Here is a 6383-nt window from a genome sequence, read left to right as displayed (position 1 = left end):
ACCCATGTTTTCTAGAGGTTGATAATTGAAAGTTGATTTTGAACCTCAAGAGGTAAATTATGGACTTATGCATTTTCTTATGAAATCTATGCAAATATTTTAAGGGTGCTTTGAGAGTAAAGTACCAATGATCATGATGTGTTATTGAAAGGATTTTCTCATGTACACATAGGATCAAGATGTGAAAGGTTTTATCACATAGAAAGGATTCTTAGGATTAAAGGCTTTCTCACCTAATTGAATCATAGATTAAGAGCTATCCTATTGAAACTAGTTTGTATTCGTTATCTGATGAGTCTGAGATTTGGACTCATTTAGGGTTTTGTTTGTATAGAATTAGTGTCTTCAAATGCTCAATTTATCCAAATGACTAATGTAAAACCCTTGATTTTCAGATATATGGGTTGAGGAACAAAGCTAAGACAAAAATGGCCAACAAGGACAACACAAGCTGATAAAAATAAGAGGAAAATCAAGCCTGATGATCGCCGAGATCACTTGGCGGATCGCTAAGTTGCACCTCTATCGCCTAAATTTACAGAACTCTGAGACTGGATTTGGAGTAACTTCGGCGACCAACAGTTCCATTCGGTGTGTCACCAATCATATCGGTGAAGGATGACTTCCTCGCCAAAAGTACTGATGGAGATCTAGAAAAGAGCTGATGGGTGAGTTAAAAGGCAAAAATGCACATCATGGAATGAAACAGCGATCCTTATCTAGCTCGCCTAAAAATACAGTGGTTGGACTAAGAAGATGTAAAGAATAAAGGCAAGACGAAGGACGATCGACGAGTTGGCGAACGGTCGGCGAAGCCCGACTTTCCTCGCCGATGTGTCCCAAAAAGCCACACATCAGACTTGTGTAAATTGATTTTTTCAAGAGAGAGAAAGCATTCAGAAAATGTGAGGAACAAAAGATAGTGAGAAAAAACACTTCCATAGTTGATTTGAAGTGATTTTATTAAGTTTTTTCATTTGTGTTTTGTAACAGAGAAGATATTATTTAATTTAAACTTTCAAATTTCATTTACCTAGCTATGAAAAATGTGGCAGGTATTGAATTTCATCTTTTTACTATGATTGGCTAAAACCCTAACCTTGGGGGTTTGACAATGTGACCAATTGTTGCATTTGACTAAATGGGTATTATCAATTAGTGTATTTTGGTGTTAATTTGAAGTGGGTATGAATTATTACTGTGGTTTAACTTTATTATTGCATATTTAGTGTAATATAGTTCAGGGTTTTGTGCTTGCTCGAGAGAGAAGTACAAAGCCAATGTAGTAATTTGGCATCCTTAGTAGTGGGTCATGACGGTTTAAGCTTGAGAAAGTGAAACCCAAGATTCAACCTTTGTATCTAGCTCAAAAGAGTGGATTTGATGAGAAAGTGGGTTAGACGTCTTATGGATAGTGTTGAGGTTCGAGAGAACTCAAGGGAAATAAGGTAATTATTTGAGAGAAAGTTGCCTTACTTATAGCCCATTCTACCCACGACGAATTAGCATTGTTGGTAATGATGTACATCCATTAAGTTGAATTTAGTAGTTGATTAGTCAATCCTCCAAGTGTTCTCTAGTTATTTGATTGTTGAAGTGGGTTGGTAACAACATCCTGGAATTTGACTGTTAAACTCTTAAGTTTTGTGTTTGTTCAGGTGCAAAGGTCACCATCATAGTTTCGTATTTGAATTCAAAAGAAAGCTACTCTTTGTGGGATCGACCCTAACTCAGTTGGTTGGGTTATATACTGACTAACGATCGTTGACACTTAGAATTGGATGATGTGTGTTTGAAACGTTAATCAAAATGGCGCTGCTGCCGGGGAGTAGTGTTGTTTAGAGTTCTTTTATCGTAGATTTGACTTGTGAATTTGTCGATCTTAGTTGAATCGATTTAGACTGCATTATGTAGTGTTGGTTGGACTGAATAAAAGTAAAAATGAGTGAGGAAGAGGTGAATAGTAGCCTGGCAGGCCCCCGAGATGGTATCGAGGATATTAACAGTGCATACAACCCAACCAAATCGGGTGAAATGGGTGCAATTTGCCTACCATCAGTTGATAGGAATGCACCATTTGAGGTCACAAGCACAACTCGTCATCTTCTCCAAATGAAGGGACTTTATGGTTGGCTGGCTCATGAATATCCACATGATCATGTGAGGAATTTTATAGATGTGTATAGATGTTTGCAACCCATTTTCATTCAAGAATGTGCCACAAGAATCAATTCGGCTCAGATTATTTCCACTACTCTGACGGGGGAGAATAGCATGTGGTTGGCCTAGTTACTAAAGAATTCTGGGATGATGAAACTCTTGGATAACATTAAAAATTTTAAGCGATTGGAGGGTGAACCCATCCATGAAACGTGGTTGAGGTTTAAGTAGCTCCTACTTCAATGCCCAACTCACGGGCTACCAAACAATTTGCTACTCCAATATTTTTACCAGAGTCTTGATTCAGTTAATAAAGGAGTGGCTGATCAATTGGTCAAAGGGGGAATAATGTTGCAATCATTTGAGGTGGCGTCATTTCTTCTTGATGACATGACGAAAATAAATCAAGCTTGGTACACTCAAGAGGATCAAGTCTCTCCTTTTTGTTTTAGAATGACCTAAGAACAACTTGATAGGGAAAAAGAAAGGGATGAGAACATCAAGAAGATGTTGGCCAAAATGGAGCTATTACAAGGGAATATGTTGGAGAAGGTGAGAAAGCCAAATGGAGTGTTTAGAGTTGAGGAGGATTCTTCCTCAGGTTATTCAAAGCCGGGGGAGAATCAAGGTTGGAATTCCAAGAGTTATGAGGAGGGTTTCCACCCATGCTATTTATAGCGAGGTGGGAATCAAGGTTGGAACTATCACAAGGAGGAAGAGCAAAAAAGATACTATCAAGAATGGACTGAGAAAAGTGATTAATGGAAAAGGGAGGATTACCATGAAGAGGACCACACTCAATCGAGTGAGATCCCAAAGTTGAAAGCCAGTGCAAGTAGTCCTGGAGTGAATGATTTGCTGTCACGCATCCTTGACAAAGTTGAAGGTTCAGATGATTTGTTAAAAGGCATGAAAGCTGATTTTTCTTAATTGAACAATAATATGAACTCTCACGCAGATGGAATCAAGATGCTTGAAGGTTATTTGAGTTTACTTTCAGCACAATTGAAATATAAAATGACAAGGGAAGATGATAGAGGTCTAGCAGTGGTTAATCGTAGTGGAAACATAGCGATGGGCGATGTGACGAGAAATGAAGAAGCTCAAATACATGAAGAAGACAAATGTATGTAGGAAGAAGAAATACCCATCTATCAAAGCATTTCCAAAGGGCCACAAAAAGATGTGGAGAAACACAATCCAATCTCAAAAGTTATGCAACCTTTACCCAACGCCTCAAGAAGAAGAATGAGGATGAGAAGTTCAAGAAGTTTTTATCGGTATTCAAGACATTATCGATTAATCTCCCTCCAGTTGAAGCATTGTTGGAAATGCCGGGTTATGCCAAGTTTATGAAGGAGTTAGTCACAAAAAAAAGAGCTTGGATTTCGAGACAATCGAAGTTTCTCATAGTTGTAGTGCAATTATGACTAAGGAGATGATCAAAAAGGGAGAAGATCCCGGAGAATTCACCATCCCTTGCACTATCGGCATGCTCTAATTTGCTAAACCCCTATGCGATTTGGGAGAAACCATCAACCTAATGCAATACAGAATCTATAAAAAACTTGGGTTGGGTGAACCGAAAGCCACAATAATGAGACTCTTGATGGCGGACCGATCAATTAAGCATCCTGTGGGGATACTAGATGACATCTTGGTAAAGGTTGATAGATTCATTTTCTCGCCTGATTTTGTCATTCTCGATTGTAAAATAGATGCTGAAATTCCCATCATTTTGGGAAGACCATTCTTGGCAACCGGGAAGCGTTGGTGGATGTTGAAAACAGAGAACTGAAGTTTCGAGTGAACAAAGATAAAGTAACCTTAATGTTTGTAAGTCAATGAAACACCCAAGCTGTATTCACGTGGTTTCCACTGTTGATGTTATTGATGAGGCGGTGGTTAGTGTGAGCCATTTGTTATGTATGAGTGAACCACTTGAGGCCGTGCTTACTAACTATGATGAATTCGAAATTCAAGGCTACGAAGTGGTAGTAGCTGCTCTTTTAGGCATGGTGGGATATTCAAAGAGTCCATTGAAGTTGGACATTGATCTAAAAGGTTGAAAAAATCCTCCCGCAAAGCCATCAATAGAAGAACCACCGAATCTGGAGTTGAAAGTACTTCCCTCCCATCTCATATATGCTTTCTTGGGGGCAAATAACACCTTACTAGTGATCATCGTAGTTGACTTGCTTGAATGGAAGGTAAAGTTTCTTCTTGAGGTGTTGAGAAGGCATATCAAGGCTATAAGTTGGACTATCGCTGACATAGTGGGAATTCCTCCCGGTATTTGCACTCACAAAATTTAGCTTGATGGTGATTGTAAACCGAGTGTTGAACATCAACGGAGATTGAACCCACTGATGCAAGAGGTGGTGAAAAAGGAGAAATAAAGTGGTTGGACGTAGGTGTGATTTACCATATTACGGATAGCAAATGGGTAAGTCCGGTGCAATGTGTACCGAAAAAGGGAGGAATCACAGTAGTCCCAAATGAAAAGGGGGATCTTGTATCTATGAGACCGGTGACCGGATGGCGAGTATGCATGGATTATTGGAAGTTAAACTCGTGGACCAAAAATAATCACTTCTCCGTGCCTTTTATGGATCAAATGCTTGATCGACTTTTAGAGAGAGGTTGGTATTGGTTTTTGGATGGGTACTTCGGATATAACCAAATCTACATCGCTCTGGATGATCAAGAGAAAACCACCTTCACTTGCCCATATGGACTTTTTGCCTTCAAACGGATGACATTCGGGTTATGTAATGCTCCGGCAATATTTCAACGTTGCATGCTATCTATTTTCGCTGATATGGTGGAGGATTCAATGGAAGTCTTCATGGATGACTTCTCGGTTGTGGGTGACACTTTTGAAGCATGTTTAGCACACTTGGTACAAGTTCTCCAAAGGTGTGTGGAGACAAATTTGGTCCTAAATTGGGAAAAATGCCACTTCATGGTTAGGGAAGGTATAGTTCTTGGTCACAAAGTGTCACAAAAAGGGCTGGAGGTTGATAAAGCGAAGATTGAGGATTGAAATGCTACCCCAACCAATTTCGGTGAAGGGTATTCGTAGTTTCTTCGGGCATGCCAATTTTTACCAAAGGTTCATCAAAGACATCTAAAAAATTGCACATCCTCTATGAAAACTCTTGGAGAAGGAGGTGAAATTCCACTTTGAAGATGCTTTGATGGTGGCCTTCAAGTGCCTGAAAGAAAAAAATGATCTCTATTCCGATTATCATTAGTCTTAATTGGTCAGAACCCTTCAAAGTGATGTGTGATGCAAGCTACACGACATTAGGTGTCGTGTTTGTCACGCCCCAAACTCGAGGAGCGCAACTGGCTCCTAATGCCAAAATTCAAGCCTGAGCCGACCCTGTTAAATCATTTGCTACTAGCAGACGGCAGCCACACGCAATCAAGAAAACAAACAAGTATATCTCCGCTTAAAACTAAACCCTCGGCCAGAAATGCCCCTATCAACTGATCTATAATAGAAACAGCTACTCCCAGGAGATCATATAAATAAATAGCCAACTAGCACATAAGTCCTGATTGGGCCATCGAGGCCACCATGATATCAATAACAAAACTGAAAGCAGGTATATATCAATCCAATACATCAAACAGCTCACAAGCTTCAGCAAACCAACAAACTAGGCAGTATGGCCATAACATAGCTATACACCCCACACACTAGTCTGCAAACCTCAAAGAGTAGTAAAGATTGGTGGGACAGGGCCCCAGCCTACCCATAAAGATATATACAACAAAAGGTAACAAACCTCCCAACTCTGGCAGCTCCAGAGGAAAGGGGCTAGCCAATTGGATAATAGTCAATCCTGCTACTGAGGAGGTCTACTGGGTCATCTGTCGGGACCTGCATGCATGAATGCAGCTCCCCCAAGGAAATGCGGCATCAGTAAATAATAATGTATAACGTATGAAAGGCTATAGACTTAGTAAGCAAGTATCATAATATACCAACAACAATGACGTAAGGAAATTACAATTTTAGATAAGCATGCTAACGCGCTATCGAATCTAAAACTACAAAAATGATCAAACATCAACCTAACCAAGCCCCAATAAGCTCGGTAGGTACAAACAACATACCACCTACCTAGGCCCCCATAAGCTAGAAGGTGCCAAATCAATCTACAAACCCCTATCGGTAGCCCCTTGTCTTTGTAAGAAGTCACATAGCCCTT

Source organism: Solanum stenotomum, chromosome 8 (genome assembly GCF_019186545.1).
Source record: "Solanum stenotomum isolate F172 chromosome 8, ASM1918654v1, whole genome shotgun sequence".
Classification (NCBI taxonomy): domain Eukaryota; kingdom Viridiplantae; phylum Streptophyta; class Magnoliopsida; order Solanales; family Solanaceae; genus Solanum; species Solanum stenotomum.
The sequence above is the reverse complement of the archived record's forward strand: the minus strand, read 5'-3'. Positions refer to the sequence as shown.